The sequence below is a fragment of the Talpa occidentalis genome, unplaced genomic scaffold (genome assembly GCF_014898055.3).
Source record: "Talpa occidentalis isolate TD23 unplaced genomic scaffold, MPIMG_talOcc4v2.1 talOcc4.4, whole genome shotgun sequence".
NCBI classification, from domain to species: Eukaryota; Metazoa; Chordata; class Mammalia; order Eulipotyphla; family Talpidae; genus Talpa; species Talpa occidentalis.
In genome coordinates, this window is record NW_023604295.1 from 127,891,842 (window position 1) to 127,909,368 (window position 17,527).

Sequence of the window (17,527 nt, forward strand, 5' to 3'; positions counted from 1 at the left end):
CAATAAAATTCTAGCCATCAGAATCCAACAATGTATCCATAAGATAATTCACCACGACCAAGTAGGATTCATTCCAGGGACACAAGGATGGTTTAACATCCGAAAATCAATCAACGTTATCCAACACATCAACAAAAAGAAATATAAAAACCATATGATAATATCAATAGATGCTGAGAAAGCTTTCGACAAAGTGCAACACCCATTCATGATAAAAGCCCTTGAAATTCTTGGGATACAAGGAACATACCTTAACATCATAAAGGCCATCTATGACAAGCCAACAGCCAGTATCATTCTCAATGGTGAAAAGCTGAAAGCAATTCCATTAAGATCTGGAACAAGACAAGGATGTCCACTCTCACCACTGCTTTTCAATATAATACTGGAAGTCCTAGCCAGGGCAATAAGACAAGAGAATGACATCCAAGGAATCCAAATAGGAAAAGAAGAAGTCAAACTATCACTATTTGCAGACGATATGATATTATACATAGAGAACCCCAAAAACTCCACAGAAAAGCTAATTCAACTCATCAATCAGTTCAGTAAAGTGGCAGGATACAAAATCAACACGCAAAAGTCAGTAGCCTTCCTATACACAAACAATAAATCTGAAGAAGAAGAAATCAAAAAAAACCATCCCTTTCGTTATTGAAACAAAAAAAATCAAATATTTGGGAATAAATCTAACAAAAGAGGTAAAGGACCTATACAAAGAAAACTATAAAACACTGTTAAAAGAAATAGAAGAAGACACAAAGAAATGGAGAGATATCCCCTGCTCATGGATTGGAAGAATAAACATTATTAAAATGGCCATCCTTCCAAAAGCAATATACAGATTCAATGCTATTCCAATCAAAATTTCAATGTCATTCTTCAAAGAAATAGAACAATTATTGATGAAATTCATATGGAATCACAAAAACCCCGAATAGCCAAAGCTCTCCTGAAAAAAAAGAAGGGAATGGAGGCATCACACTCCCAGACTTCAAACTATACTACAAAGCCATAATCATCAAAACTGCATGGTATTGGAACAAGAACAGACATACAGACCAATGGAATCGAATAGAAAATCCAGAGATAAACCCACAGATTTATGGTCAACTAATCTTCGACAAAGGAGCAAAGACTATGCATTGGAGCAAAGAAAGTTTGTTCAATAAATGGTGCTGGGAAAACTGGGTCGCTACATGCAAAAGAATGAAGCTTGACCACTACCTCACACCATACACAAAAATCAACTCAAAATGGATTAAAGAACTAGACATAAGACCTGAAACCATAAAATACATAGAAGGAAATATAGGCGAAACACTACGTGATTTGCACATCAAAGACATCTTTACAGACACATCACCCAAAGCAGTGATAGTGAAGGCAAAGATAAACAGCTGGGACTACATCAAATTAAAGAGCTTCTGCACAGCAAAAGAGACAATAACAAAAACAAAGAGAAACCCCACCAACTGGGAGAACATTTTTGCACCCAACACTAATGATAAAGGACTGATCACAAAAATCTGCAAAGAGCTCATGAGACTCAAGAACAACAAAGAAAATAATCCAGTCAAAAAATGGGCAGAAGAGCTAAAAAGAAACTTCTCTGAAGAGGAAATGCAAATGGCCAACAGGCATATGAAAAAATGTTCAACATCACTTGTCATCAGGGAAATGCAAATCAAAACTACCATGAGATACCATCTTACACCAGTGAGAATGGCACATATTAAAAAAACTAGCAACAACAAATGTTGGCGAGGGTGTGGAGAAAAAGGAACTCTTCTGCACTGTTGGTGGGAGTGCAAACTGGTCCAACCACTGTGGAAAGCTGTGTGGAGATTTCTGGACCTACTAAACATAGAGCTTCCATATGATCCAGCAATTCCACTCCTAGGTATTTACCCAAAGGACACAGAAACATCCATTCCAAAGAACACCTGCACCCCTATGTTTATAGCAGCACTGTCTACAATAGCTAAGCTTTGGAAACAACCCAAATGCCCAAAAATAGATGACTGGATCAAGAAGATGTGGTACATATATACCATGGAATATTACTCAGCATTCAAAAAAGATAAACACATGCAATTTGCAGCAACATGGATGGCGCTGGAAGGGATCATGCTCAGCGAAATAAGCCAAAAAGAAAAAGAAAAATACCGGATGGTCTCACTCATAGCAGGAATCTAGAAAACTTAAATAAGGGACCAGGAGAATGAATAACTATAAGAAAGTGAAAATCAAAATCAACAAAAAACTATGAACCAGAGACACTTTTTGGGGGGTGAGGGTCGGGAGGGGAGGGAGTGGGGTCAGAATGGGGGGGCTGCAATTGTATGTGGAATATAAATATAAAATTTATTATTTAAAAAAAAAAAAAAAAAGAAGTGATAATATTGTATCTTTTCACTATTTCTTTTCAAATTTAGTGGATGGTAGGGAAAAATCCAAACATGCTCATTTGTCCATGCTACTCACCAAGGAAAGACTATTTTCATGACTAAAACAAAATTTGAACATGATAAGGGCTTCCACTTTTAGCAAGGATAAAATAGCATTTAACAAACCAGTGGTCCTTCTGAGAAGAACTACAAAAATTGAATAAATTATAAAAATCCACCTCTTTGAAGGCACTAGAGTGCCTTAGAGACAACCAGACTTTAAGGAACATGGATTCAGACAAAAGGGAGCTCTGAGTGTGGGTTCAACATTCTGTGTATTTCTTTTCCCTCTTAGGTTATTTGCTGATGTGGGAAGAGAAAGGCTAAGGCGAGGCAGAGGCAGTGGGGATAGGAATACGGGCATGCTGAGAGGTGGAAAGGTTGGTAAACTTTAAACAATTTCATGGAAATGAATTGAAATGAAAACTGAAGTTTGAGGCTGCCAAGGTAGCCTGAAATGGAGGTGCCAAGAACTTAAGATACAGACGCACAAGACTGATACTTGCTTTTTTCCATTGAGACAGTTAAATTTTTAACACATATGGGCAGGAAAATAAAAATCTAATAATATAGCAAAGTCAAAATTCAAGAAACTATGAATTTCAAGCAAAGCAAATGCCAAGGAAACTATTCCTCAGTACATTAATGAGCACTACAAAGGCAAGAAAACATTAGCAAGCAACCAGAGAATAGAACTAATATCATCAAATGAACAAGATTGAGAGATGTTTTAGCAATAGAAATGAAAATGTATATCATTTTAAAGAGATGAAAGAGAACAGCTGTCAACCTGGAATTCTATACCTGGTAAAATATTGAGAAGTGGGAGCAAAATAAGTATATTCCAGGTGCAGCAAAAATGAAGGAACTTGTTTGCTGATAGACTGGCATTAAACAGGAATTCTTCAGACAGGGGATTTTCCCCAACAGAAAAGCAAAAATGAAGAAAGGAGTTAAGAGTGGTGAATTGTGAATAATAGAAATGAATTATTAACTTTTTAAACAGTAATAATTATGGCATGTGAAAGCATTGTGATATATTCCAATATTATTAAATATTTGAGCTATCAAAGTGAATGACAACATCACTCAAGATCATATAGAAATTGTGTTAAAGAATTTTAAATGATGGATAATTATTGGTGATTGATTGGGTGATGAGTGTGTTATGGTGACATAAATCTGGAGATGTGAGTCTATATCCCTAAATCACATACAGTACTATAGACCAACATTACTTCAATAAAAGCAATTTGTTATAAAAAAATAAGCAACAACAAAAACAAAATGTTAAGAAGCTAGATGTAGGAAAATTCATAGAAGCACTAATATATAGTTGATTCTAACAAGTCAAGAGTTGCTGGTATAATCTCTAGGGAAACTACTAAAATAAACTAGAAAACATTATAACTCACAAACTAAAATGCTTGAAAATGTATTTGAACAAATATACTTGAAAATATAACCACTAAAATAATAGTAAAAAAATTTGGTTTATAACTCACAAATTAATATTTGAAAATATTGTAATAAAGGGTTCAATATTGATTGCTCTTAATGAAATTGAATTAAAAATAGACATTTTTATACTTTATTTTTAATGAGTTTATATTTAAACAGAGTCCCTTTTTTTTACATCATTGTTAATTTTTGGCCAGTAGATGATTTTCACTTAGGTGTGCGCAGCATAGTTCTCTCACCACCAGAAGACCAGTAGTCCATCACCATAGTCCCCTGTGCTCTTTCCACCCCTTTCCTCCCCCCTACATTGATAGTATATATATTTAGATACATTCTAATTCATTGTTTAATGGGTAATTACATTGTTAAGAAGACATGTAAGGAATTATTTTAATTAATTAGTGTTAATTTTTTAAAAGATTTATTTTTTATTTATACAAGAACTGGGGTACAGGCCAGAGGTGCAGGGGGTGAGAGGATTCACCAGAGACAGAGTGGGGAGCAGAACAGGCAGACTGACTGAAACACACTGCTGAGGGGAGCAGCGGGCGAGACAGGAGAGGTCTGCCGCGCCATGTGGGTATCTCCCTGGCTGGCCGGGAATGGAACCTGCGCTGCAGAGGCTGCGGAGAACTTCACAGCACTGTGCTCAACCGGCTGCACCACCAGGGAGGCCCTAATTAGTGTTAATTTTTTACAGAAGTGTTTATTTTTTACATTTGGACGAAAGTGTCACATATATAAATTTTGCAGATATGAGAGCTTTTATATATAAATGCTGAAATGCTTTATATATGTTTAATATATAAATGTTTAATATATAAATTAAATACCCAGAAGGTGAAAAAGAAATAGACTTGTGATTCATAAGTGAAAATGCTTGTCATTCACGTTCACTATCAGTCTAGATTGATATTTTGATTAAAAAAAAAACAAAAACAAAGCAAACCATTTGGTTTAATAATCAGAGTATGTATCAAGCTCCTTTCAAATGCATTTGCTTCTAAGTCTTTTTCCTTTATATTGATGGCTAATGAATAGCCTCATCTCCTTTTCCTTATCCCTTCTTACATGCATGTATAAGTGCTTTTCTCTATGGCTTCATCTTGTGAAATGTGTCCTCTACCCCATTCATCATTTCTTGTCAGTCTTGTTTCCTACCTTTGGTTCCCTCTGCAGGTGGTGAGCACCAAAGATCAGCTAGTACCTTGTATCTGCAGGAGTTGTTTTGGGGCTGCTTGGCCAACTGAGTCTCTTCAGTAATTACCTGTTCTTTATTCTGTCATGGTGGATAGTGGGCTGTGTGAATACATCATCACCTCTTAGTCCCAGTTTCCATTTGTGAAACTCATTAAAGATAAAATAATTATATTTTTACAGGGCTCTAGAATCTGATTTGAATACATGGCCAGTCAGACACCACACAACGAATGACACAGTGCTTGAGAAATAAAGTCCTCCGTAACCGAAAGTTTCTTTGCAATAACTTCCTTCAGGAGTTGTAATTAAACAAAAAATAAAAACTTAGAATATCTATAGGTAATTGTAAATACTTGATTTGAGAAACTATGTTAATTCTTTTTACACTAGCACAATGGTCTTCTTTAGGACCAGTAAGTATTTTTGTTATTCTTCTCCCCCAGTATTCAAGTTTAATAATCCTATATTTTTACATTATTTTTATTGGCTGTCTTAAGTATTACAACCTGTATTGTGACTTCTTATGTGAATTATGGTGTAAGTCTGATATAACTTACTGCTTTACTACTTCCTTGATGCTGATAGAATCTTAACACAGCATTTACCCAAATCTTTTGTTTTCTTAATTTTCTAAATGTTTGACTCACCACAAGACATTGTAATTATTGTTTAATGCAGTCAATATTTATTTATATCCATTTACATATTTGCTCTTTCCATTATTAATCCTTTTTTCTTGAATTTCAGTGTTCCTCTTTGGGATAACTTTTCTTTAGCTCACTTTAGTATAATTTTTCTTTTTTAGTACAGATTAGCTACAGATGAATTCCATGTATATGCATATATATGTGTATATATATCTGAAAGCATCTTTATTTTACTTTCATATTTAAGGGATATTTTTTACTGGATACTGAATACTAATTAGCCCATCACTTTTATAGAGCATTTCAAAGATAGCGTTCTATTCTCTTCTGGCTTCCATTAACTTCTATTGAGAGGCAGCTAGAGTCTTTAGTTTCTCTCCATTGAGAGTAATGTGTCTTTTTTCTTTCACTGTTTAAAATTCTTTTCCCCTTCTCTCTTTTTAGCCATTTCATTGTGATCTAAGTATGTTTCTCTTGAAATTTATCCTGCTTGTGCTTCTTGAATCTGTGAGTTGATATCTTTTTTAAGTTGTGGAAAATTCTTGCTCATCATCTCCCTAAAGTGCTTTTTATTTCTTTTTCTTCTCCTCTGGAATGTTTCCATGTCATATATTCTATCTCTTACTCTTGGTTTCATATTTTTCATCCATTTCTTTCTCTGGGTTTTAGCTTAGTTTCTAATGGCCAGCATTTGAGTTTGTGAGAGGCAAACATACAAAATCATTTATTAAACTTATCACATCATAGCACTTTTTCAGTTTTACAAACTATATTGAATCCTTTACTAGAGATTCCTGCAGTTTAAATTACTTCCATCATTTTCACTTTGTTTTCCTCACATATTAGCCAGTTATTATAGATTTCTTCGAAGCCCAGTATCTCATTTATCTGAAGATCTCTTCCTACTGTTTCTTTTTGTTTAATTAGTTATTAGAACATCCTGTTTCTGGTCACGCCTAGTATTTTAAAAATTGAATGTCATTTATCATGCATAAAATACTTGTAGTGCCTCCCTTCTGATGCTGTCTTCCCTCCAGAGATAATCATTTTTCGGGCCTCCCCCGGTGGTGCAGTGGTGGAGCGCTGGGCTGCGAAACTGCCCACAGCCTCTGCATTGCTGGTTCAATCCCCAGCTGCCAGGTGAGGGTCCCACATGGCGCGCAGACCTCTCCTGCCTCCCGCTGCTCGCCTCAGCAGTATACTTTGTCAGTCTGCCTGTTCTGCTCCCCACTCTGGCTCTGGTGAATTCTCTCAACTTCCTGCACTTCTGACTGTACCCAGTGCTTGTATAAATAAATAAAATAAATCTTTAAAAAGAAAAAAGAGATGATCACTTTCCCTTTGTTCAGTGAAGTGAGCTAAGGTAATGACACTAGAGGTGAAGAAACATAGTTTGATTCAAGATGCTTTCTAGTTATAGAAAGCAGGACGTGATGAGGGGTGGGTCAGGAGCAGGGTGAACAGGAGCAATAGAATGGGAGGAACCCAAGTTGAATGCCAGGTTGGTAGCTTGTGGTGCTATTGCTTGAGCTGGGGAGCCAAGCCCTGAGGAACAAATTGGTTTGAAGGGTGATTTGTGCAAGAGTTCACTTTTGTACATGTGAATATAAGGTGTCTGTGCTATCCAAGCACAAGCAATGCTATGTAGAATTTTCTATAGAAATCTTGATCAGCTGCCATTGAGTTGTTTAGCTTTCCAAAGTCTTTAGCTCTTTGAATTGTGATTTTAAGGAAGGGTAGCTAGTACAGCAATTAGGTTGCCATATTTTAGCAAGTATGTTGTTCTTCAATTAGTGCATTTTGGCATCATTCCCTCGTTTTAACCATTATGGAGAAATCTGTTAACTGCTACCATCTGTGCCTTCACAAGAAGGCATGATAACTGTTGTTTGATTTAAAATGGGAGGGGGAGGGGTGTCTTATTGTACACATCTGTTTTTTCAGTTTAAAATTCTTAAGTTTGCCTTACCTGATGTTGAAAGCAGTGTCTGTGGGCAGCAGGCTTGGTACAGTGATCCGAGGGCACAGTGTGGCTACCTGAGACACAGGGCATTCTTGATGGACAAGCTTGGGTTCTAATCATGGATCTTAGCCTCACAGCCACTAGCTGACCTGAGGATTTTCTCTTAGACATTTTCTGCTGCAGAATAACAATGAAACCATTTCCTAGGTTTCAACACAATATATAAATAAAGCTCTAGCTCATGTTGCCACCTGTCTGTGGATAGACTACCATTTATTGTTTCAGAAACTTCAATTGAAAAAAAATATAAATAAAAAAATATATATAAAGAAATAAAAAAAAACAGGTCTCAACTTTTTAAAGTATTCTTATGCTGGCCATGTTTCAAATATTAAATTTCTTAATGTTCAGTTTGACCTGAACCCTTCTTTTTATGGGTAGTGTTTTAATTGAGGCCATTTATTCCTTGTGAATTGTAGAATGGGCTATCCACACCCCTTCCCCCCACCCTATTTCTGTTTTCTTTCTTTTTTGGCACACTCATCTTTTTTTTTCTTTTAAGGAAAGAGCACGAGAGAAGAAATCCTGCCTGCTTCTCATTTTCAAGCTAACTTTTTTTTTTTTTAATATGCAAGACCTTGCCTTGTCAGAGTTTTTAAAGTTTAAATAACAGATCTGTAAAACCCATTTCCTGAAAGCACAGTGCATAGGAAAGTAGTCTCTTTCTTACTACTGTATCCCTAGTTCCCAAAATAATAGCAGCACATAGTAGGCATTCACTTTTGGAATGAGGGAGTAAGTAGATCTAGAGCCTCTGATTGTATGTAAATCAGGGATAACTGTTCACTCTGCAATTACCTGAACCAACCAGCTCCACTTCAGCTTACTTTTTCCTCAAATTGTTTGCAAAAGGCAGGAGGTGAGGCTTCAAGTTTGGAGTGAAGAGGTTGTATGGCATAGAGATAGTGACATAGGTTATAGGCTAATTCAGGATAGTGTGATTTTATTTATGTTTTATTGTTGTATCATCTATTCAAGAAAACAAATATACTTGAGTCACCATCTCTGGAAAATATGCTTTTCGATCCCACTCTTGGTAGGTTGCAGGCTAACTGGGATCAACCAGAATCTCTGGGGTAAGGCATCTCTGTTGGGCAGGAAGGGTGACCATTTCTCTGTCCACTTCCTTTAATATGTATGAAATTCTCAGCTTACTGTTAGCTTACAAGAATTGCTTGAAATCAAAGGCGCGTGATTAAAAAAAAAAAAAAAACAACTCTGAAATGTGGTGTCATGCCCTTGGCTGAGCTTGTGGTTCAGACTTTTCCCTTGTCAGCTCACAAGGATTAATTAGTGCAAACCTGATGAGGAGTAAAGGCCACTCAAAGTGGACACTGGAATGCTCAGAAGAGAAATTATGTTACTGTTGAGCTTAGAAAACTGTGTTCTGTGAAAGGCCAGAATACAATACTTTGAAAACCAGTGTCTTTTCTTGTGGTCTATAAATGATGTTTCCTTGATCATGTTACTAAAGGAAATGATGGGTAAAAAGTGTTCCCAAGATCCCACTTGACGTGTTTGGCTGGCACTCTTAAACAGTGAAGGGTTGGCAAGTTAGTTTACAATTTCATGCCACCATACAACTGTGATAGACTTTTTCCATGTTCAGAGGTGAATATAGACAAAAAAAGATTTTTCTCTTTTGTTCCTTCTCTAGCTAAGCAAGAGGTACAGTAAATCAAATACTAATACCAACAATACTACTAAAGTTATATTTACTGAAGACTAGTATTTGACCATTTTACAGGTGAAAGCTGAGGCAGAGAGTCAGTTTGCCTAAGGACCCAGAGCTGTGCAAGTCAGAGCAGAGTCCAGAAACACCTGTCTGTGGAGCCTAAACATCAATGAGCTATTTATGTGTCATGGACTCCTTGTTATCTTTCTGTAGTTTTTTTTTTTAAAGCTTAAAACAACTATTGTGTGTCACTGATAAATACAAATAAATTTGAAAAGCTTCGAATCATCAATCAAAAGACATGTTCCTATCTTAGTTGGAAAAATAGCCCCAGAGTTGACATAGTATCAGTGAATGGGGAAGTAAAGTCTTCTAGAATTTCTATTTGTTTCTGGCACATACACCTGTCAGATTGAAAGTCTTATATTAACTAGGGTCTATAAAAGATTCATTAATGTTGCCAGTGTTGATACTTTAGGGCTCAGCCTAAAGAAATATTTATTCAACTGCAGGCTGTTTATTATGGGGTCATTAATTAGAAATATTTATATATTATTCTGTGTGTTTGTTCCTGGAGCTAATTATAATTATTAGCTATCTAAATCCTTTTCTGAGGGATACTAATTTAGGTTTTTAATAAATAGGTTCTTTAAAAACAATGTATCCTTATATAAAACTAGAACCTCCTGGCTGTTACATTTCCTGCAAGCTAAATTGGTAAACTTAACTCCTGTAGAGTCTTTTCTTCCCATCTAGCACTCATACATAGTCTTTGTCATCACCATTTGAGTGGGGCTGATAATTGGAAAGTTCTGGAAGGTGAAAAACTGAAGCTTTTCTTTCCATAGCTACACTGCCTAGACTTATCAATGAGTCAGGGTTTAATCCTGACCCAATTCTACATTTTCCCCATAGTTCAAGAATAGCTTGCACTTAATTTCTTGCCTTTTCCATGCCAACTCCATCTTTGTAATGAGATATTTTGTTCCCAGTAGTTTCGGGTGACATCTGTGAGGACTATGACAGGAGTCTGTGTCACCATGTGTAACCTGGCTGGGCAATGTTTCATTAGCTAGGAAGGAATGGCACAATGGTATCAAAGTTTTAGTCATGTGTGATGGTGCTAGAGGAAAGATAATTCTGGAAATCATGTGATGTCAGTAGTAGAAGATTCTATTGTTAGAGTTATATATTGTAACAAAATTCAAATGTAATCTTTCCTCAGATAATGTTACTAATTAGATACTTACATGACTGTGAAACCAATAAACATCTTCTGGCTGGCAGATATTTTCAAAACTGCTGCACATTCTATGCTCCCTTTATTGCTACATTTTGAAAATATTTAGATTGGAATGGGTCTTAAAACTAAGGTGAATCTTTAGTATTTTACTTTTTCTTGTAAAGTTGTTGCTAAATTCAGCATATCATAATCTGTATGTCTCCAAATTCTATACCATTTGAAATTTGACAGAGAAGGAAGGGGAGGAGGAAGTAGAAATTGTACAGATGGAAAAGAAAATTTCTCTACACACTGATTGATCTGGCTCTAGTGACATTTTAAAAATCAGCTTCAGACAGAGGTATTGTGTGCTCTACTATATGGGGGGAAGGGACAAAGAGTCTCAACACCCCCCTGAAGTAGATGATTTGAGAGCAAAAAGAGCAAACTCAGAGTTTCTGTTTTAGAGCCCTAATTCTGAGTCATTCCTGTTTTGTTAGGGAAGGTAGTAAAGCTTGGCGAGAGATAAGCAATATTCCCCCCACACTTTTTTTTTGAAGATTTATTTATTTTTATACAAGAACTGGGATACAGGCCAGATGTGCAGGAAGGTGAGAGGATTCACCAGAGACAGAGCAGGGAACAGAACAGGTAGACTGAAGAAATACACTGCTGAGGGGAGCAGCGGGCAAGACAGGAGAGATCTGTTCACCATGTGGGATTCTTTTCAGCCGGCTGGGAATCGAACCGGCACTGCAGAGGCTGCAGACAGCTTCATAGTGCAGTGCTCAACTGCCTGCGCCACTAGGGAGTCCCCTACCCCCACACTTTTATCCTGTGGGAGTAGGGGGATGTTTCACCCTCTTTTGGAAATTTTGAGAAATGAAGTTACTGACCATATCATCAGAATTGAAAAAAAAAAGTGGCAGAATATATAAATATTGCTTGAGAATAACTAAATCAAATAAATGAAAAAAAGGACATGATATTATTATTGTAGAACATGCCTAAGCCAAACTGTAGAATTTAGAAGCATTGAAGTAAGTGTAAGAGTTTTCTCCTATAGGTTAGGGAAAAGCATTTAAAACTCCTGTCTCTTTTTGCCCACCCATTTTGGCAGTGAATTAAATGCATTCAGGCATCAAATAAATAACATTTTTAAAGTGATTTATTTAACTTTTTCATTTTGGAAGTAGGATAAAATGTAAAACACACTGTACATGAAATTAATGAAGCTTTGTATTTAAACTTTATCTAAAAGTCAACCACCAGGATGCCTGGCCTAGTTTTTAGAGATTAATCTGAAAGAAGTGTGGCTATTCAGTAGAAGACACAATCTAGCAATTAGAAGAAATTATCATTTTGGTAACTTTTAAGTGCCCAAGTCTCCCTAAGCTTCTAAAGAGCTGGCTCAACATATTAGTGCTATGTTTTTACTCTAAGAGTCGACCTCTTGAAATTAAGTGTCAGTATTATAGAATCTCCACAAAGAAAGGACTCAATTCTTATACCCGGGGTAGAAATAGTAGCTGATGCAAGTATTACAAATAAAACTAGGCCTCCCCGGTGGCGCAGCGGGTTGAGTGCAGCGCTGTGAAGTTGTCCGCAGCCTCTGCATCGCAGATTCGATTCCCAGCCAGCCAGGGGGAATCCCACATGGCAAGGCAGACCTCTCCTGTCCCACCCTCTGCTCCCCTCAGCAGTGCTTTCAGTCTCTTTGCCTGTTCGGCTCCCTGCTCTGTCTCTGGTGAATCCTCTCACCCTCCCACAACTCTGGCCTATACCCCAGCTCTTGTACTAATAAAAAAAAAAAAAAAACTAGTATTACAAATAGAACTGAATTCATGGCTGTTATTCATGGTTATTTTTTTTTATTTCAAAATTTTTATCTTTGGGGAAAATATTTTGATGTCATAAATGCTTGTGTTTGGAAGAAGTCAGATTGACTTTTTTGTTATTACATAAACAAGATATTAAAAATGACAGTCTTGGGCCTCCCCTGGTGGCTCAGCGGTTGAGTGTTGGGCTTCGAAGCTGCCCGTAGCCTCTGCAGCATCGGTTTGATCCCCGGCCGCCAGGGTCCCACATGGCACGCAGACCTCTCCTGCCGCATCTGCTGCTCCCCTCAGCAGTGTATTTCATCTGTCTGCCTGTTCTGTTCCCCACTCTGGCTGTGGTGAATCCTCTCACCCTACACGCTTCTGACTGTACCCAGTGCTTGTATAAATAAATAAATCTTTTAAAAAAATGACAATCTTGTTGGCCTATTTAGGAAATATCTATAAACATTTCCTCAGACAAAATGCAGAATTTAGAATTTTCTCTAGGAGTTGATTTAGAGAATGCACTGAAATCTCCTTAAACTGGATCTATTATTTTTTTTCACTGTCTTTAATAAAAAAAGCAAGATATCCTATACAGCAGTTCAACTTTCATGAGCAACATGTTCCCAGTAAGGGTGATCACTTTCGAAGTGCTGGATTATATGATGTTAAAAATATAATCCCATATTGAATCCCAATGCTGAACAACATGTCTCCAAGGAACTTCTCTAATTGAGGAAAAATTATTCACATATAAAATACTCTCACCTGCCCGCACATCTGCCTGTACCCCAGTTCTTGTATAAATAAATAAATCTTTAAAAAAATTATTCACATATAATCATTAGCTTTTCATGAACTTGTTAAAAACTCTCTTTAAATTTCTCATTGTCAGATTCCTTCTATGAGAAATGAGAAGTTAGACCAATAGATTATTAAGGTTTGCTTCAGCTCTAAATTCAGTATAATTTTGCAACAATATTTGTAGAATTACTAAAAGACAAAATGTTCATGTACAGGCTAAGACTATGAAGAATTGTGTTGCTCTGAGTCTTGCTGAATAGTAAAAGATATGGTTTGGCAAGTAAGAAAGGCTGTGATGCCTTTGCTGTTACAGCTAGGGTAGCCTTCTAAGTAGTGTCTGTTATCAATTAAATACATTTTACCTGTTGCTTCTCTGAGCATATACTTCAAACCAAGTGAGTCAGGTGCCTCTCTACTGTCTACTCACTGAGTTTTGACTTTATGGAATGGTCACTACCTGGATTCTGCCCGGGAACCGTACAGATTGAATTTGTGATCCTTGTGATTCTCCATCTCTGGCACCTGCTCAAACATTGTTTGCCCTTTGCTCTTTCTAAGATGTTCCCTCTATTTTTCTGTCTCTGTTTCTCTCCCACTGAATCCTTTGCCTCTTTCAAATCTCAACATTTATTGAAACAACAACAACAACCACAACAAACTGTTTCTTTCATGATTCCAATAATAGCAAACTTTTTTATGTGTATTAGATTTGGGGTGGAGAACTCTTCTCCTTTCTCCTTTCCCTGCTCTTCTACAGAAGGTCATTGAGAAAGAAATTTCTGTCATTACCTTTAGTCTGTAGTGGAAGTGTGGAGAAGGCATTATTATCACCTTTCTACCATTTCTTATTGGAAGTAATGCTGGTACATTGAACTTGACAATTATTTATTGCACAGGTCTGTATCTCATTTCAGAACAGCTTTGCATCCCTTTCATTTAAACTTTTCCTTCTCCATGTGCTTGAGAAGCACTGAGTCCACTTGTTCCTCCTCTGGGAAGATGGACTGATTAACCTGCTAAGGTCACTGACAGTCCAGTATTCATTTGCCATGGTTCTCTAGTGGGCAGGATTGATGTGGTAAAATAAACTTTTACCTCTTTTTTAAAAAAATAAGATGTTAGTATTTAAGAAAAGTTTTAGGTTCTCAGCAAATAGAAAGAAGGTAAAGATATTTTCCATATACTCTTTTTTGTTGGATTTTTTTTAAAGATTTATCTTTATTTATACAAGCACTGAGTACAGTCAGAAGCGCAGGAGGGTGAGAGAGTTCACCAGAGCCAGAGCGGGGAGCAGAGTGGGCAGAAGGACTGAAGCACACTGCTGAGAGGAGCAGCGGGCGGCAGGAGAGGTCTGCGCGCCATGTGGGACCCTGGCCGGGGAGCAGCCAGGGATCGAACCAGCTTTGCAACCCGATGCTCAACCGCTGCGCCACCAGGGAGGCCCTCCATATACTCTTAATTCCACAAATGCATAATACCTCTGCTCCCCACCCCCATTATCAGCATCCCTCCTCCAGAGTGGCACATTTGTTGCAGTTGATGACCTACATTGATACATCATTCACCCAAAGTCTACAGTTTACATTGTGGTTCACTCTTGGTGTTGTACACTGTATGGCTTTAGAAAAACATATACTGATGTGGAAAGAAGTCCCTTTTCCACAAACTCATGTACTGGAGAGCTCAATACCTAGGAGCACTTGGGCACGAGCCTCCATTACTAACGAGATGGACACTTGGAAGCACATCTAGCAGCTTGTATCTGTTCTCTTCTCTTCTGGTTGTTAGGTCCACATAGCTTGGAGAAAATTTTGGCTATCTTAATCCCCATAAGTCTTAAAAACTTGTCAAACTCTTATGTGTGTCCTTATCTAAGGATGTAAATTTCCTGTGGGCTAGGTTTATGTTTTATTGAATCTCTTGTCTCCTGAAACTATTAGTGATTTTTTTCATTGTGGGTACTTGGTTTTTTGAACTGAAAAATAATACTTTTCACCTATGGAGTGTCAGCCACTGTTGGAAAGGCTCTGTGTAAATGAACTCATTTAAACATGTGAGAACCCTGTGAAGGGAACTACATTTATTACCATGCTTTACAGATGAGAACATATAGGCTCAAAGAAATTAAATAACTTATTTAAGATTGTTCATTTAGTAAATGCCTTAGCCATGTTTTGAAATTGGGATATTTGAGTACAGAGTACAGAACAGAGGATAGTGCCTTCAGAAACAAGTAAAGATCAGAAATAACAAAATGACACTTGAAAAGCACTCTCTATTTAGTCGTTCCAATTTTTTTTTTTTTTTTTTTGGCCTTAATAGCACTTTGGGCAAGAACCATGTAATTAGCAGCTGCAAGAGGTCTTGAGAGACCATTTAGTAGGGTTATTTTCAAGACGGTCCCCTTGGCTCTCTTCTGGGACCACACTGTGTGTGAGTGTGTGTATGTGTAGGTGGTCCACGGAAGCCCTAGAGGAGAATGGGGTGCTGCAGCCTGACCTTATTTTATTCAGTTATATCACTAGACTCCTGTGTGTGATTTCAGTTGGAAAAAAGGCTAGGCTACTAGAAGAATTGTTTAAAACCTAGGCAGGAAAATGCACCAGTTGCCTGGAGTGACTGGAAGGCTATTGGTTTACAGACTTTGTAAGTAAATATTTTAATCACTTGTCTGTTAATAAACCAGAGAACTAAAAGCACTGTGCTATGTCTATACTAGATATCTCACTGCAAACAAAAAATTAAGTTGGATCCTTTCCTAGGAGGTTAATAGACAATCTACCCAATTGTCAATAGCATAGAAATACAATAAATTCAGTGCACAGAAAGTGTTTTCAAAGAAAAGCAGTTAAGATGCCAGATATTAGCAGGGAGAATATGTTTTGTAGAGGTTACAAATCACAGTTCTACTTCATCCATACCTTAAATGTTCAAACTATAAAATCAGCTTATGTCCTTCCTAGTTCCTTCAGCTTCCATAGATCAGAACTTATATTCCCATATTTTCTTTGCTTCCCATAACCACTTCAAGGTTCTTCTTTCCTGTGCTTTACCTGCTGTTGCTTGGACCCTTTCAATGGAAATCCATAACTTTTGGTATATTATATTCACCACTTCTGTTTCTGTCATGTGGTTGAATGTAATATGGGAGTAATGACCATCTTTTATATCTTGAAGTCATAATCTCATAACAAATAAAAGTTGTCAAAATTTCAAGGTCAAATGAATAATTACCTAGATGCCTTGAGTGTATTATAAGGCAAGGTGGAGAGAAAAGAAGCACTATTTAATAGCTTGATAGATTTAATTTCAGAACAGATAGGATTTCAGAGTAAATTTTTTGTTTTGCTTTAATAGGCTGAGAAAGAAGATGAAAAGGACAGAGAATAAATTAAAGAGTAAAAACAAAATGAAAATCAGTAAGTACATATAAATATATACTATTCTCACAACTGAACCTCAGATTTCTGTAGTATTCATATAATTTGTGTTAATTGCAAATCATCATAAAACAGGTTTGACAGCTTTATTTTACTTTAGATTTCTAGATCAAATCTACTGTCACTGGGAAAAGCAAATTAAACATGGATTGTTCTCTCTGCTTTGGGACTTAAAGAAATGGCTTAACTAAGTACCTAACCAATTAATTAAAGTCAATTATTCTCAGAAGACTGGACTCAGAGATATCTGAAAAGTATGTGTTTTTTTTTTTTTTAATCTGACATTCCAATTCTATAGTAATTGCATGGCAGTTTAATTTGACACCAGTCTCTCTGTATTTGCACTAAATTCTGGCAAATATCATAAACAATGCATTCATAATTTTAGGCTCTGGGAGCCATTCTTTTTAGGCTCTGGGAAGCTCAATAGTTCATTGTTTAATAAATAAATAACAGAGCCTATTGGAAGTAGGAGTTAGGTTTGACATTAAATTCAGTAAGAACACAAGAATAATTATGGACATAATTTTTCAGTGTCCTGAAAGCAAACAGTAAACATAGGTAGAATTGGTTAAAGTAAATTAATACTTTTTAAAGTTGGCTATTCTTTTTTTAAGGAAAAAAAGCACCCTTGTATCACAAACAGGAACATCAGTGTGGGTTTTGCCTTTATGGGAATGTATAATTTGTCTGGAAATTGAATTATGACTAAAGGTAGACACGACTATTTTGCCACTTTCAAATTAGCCAGCATCAAATGACAATTAGTAATTGAGCACGAA

At 36.7% G+C, this 17,527-nt stretch overlaps 1 long non-coding RNA gene across 1 annotated transcript in view; it reads left to right on the forward strand.

The window, feature by feature from the left end:
• LOC129146790 (uncharacterized) overlaps positions 1 to 16,712 on the forward strand; it is a 111,233-nt gene extending 94,521 nt beyond the window's left edge. Inside the window, exon 3 of the long non-coding RNA XR_008554014.1 lies at positions 16,663 to 16,712. This is a non-coding gene — a long non-coding RNA (uncharacterized LOC129146790). The remainder of the gene's footprint in view (positions 1 to 16,662) is intronic.
• Positions 16,713 to 17,527: the final 815 nt, after the last annotated feature.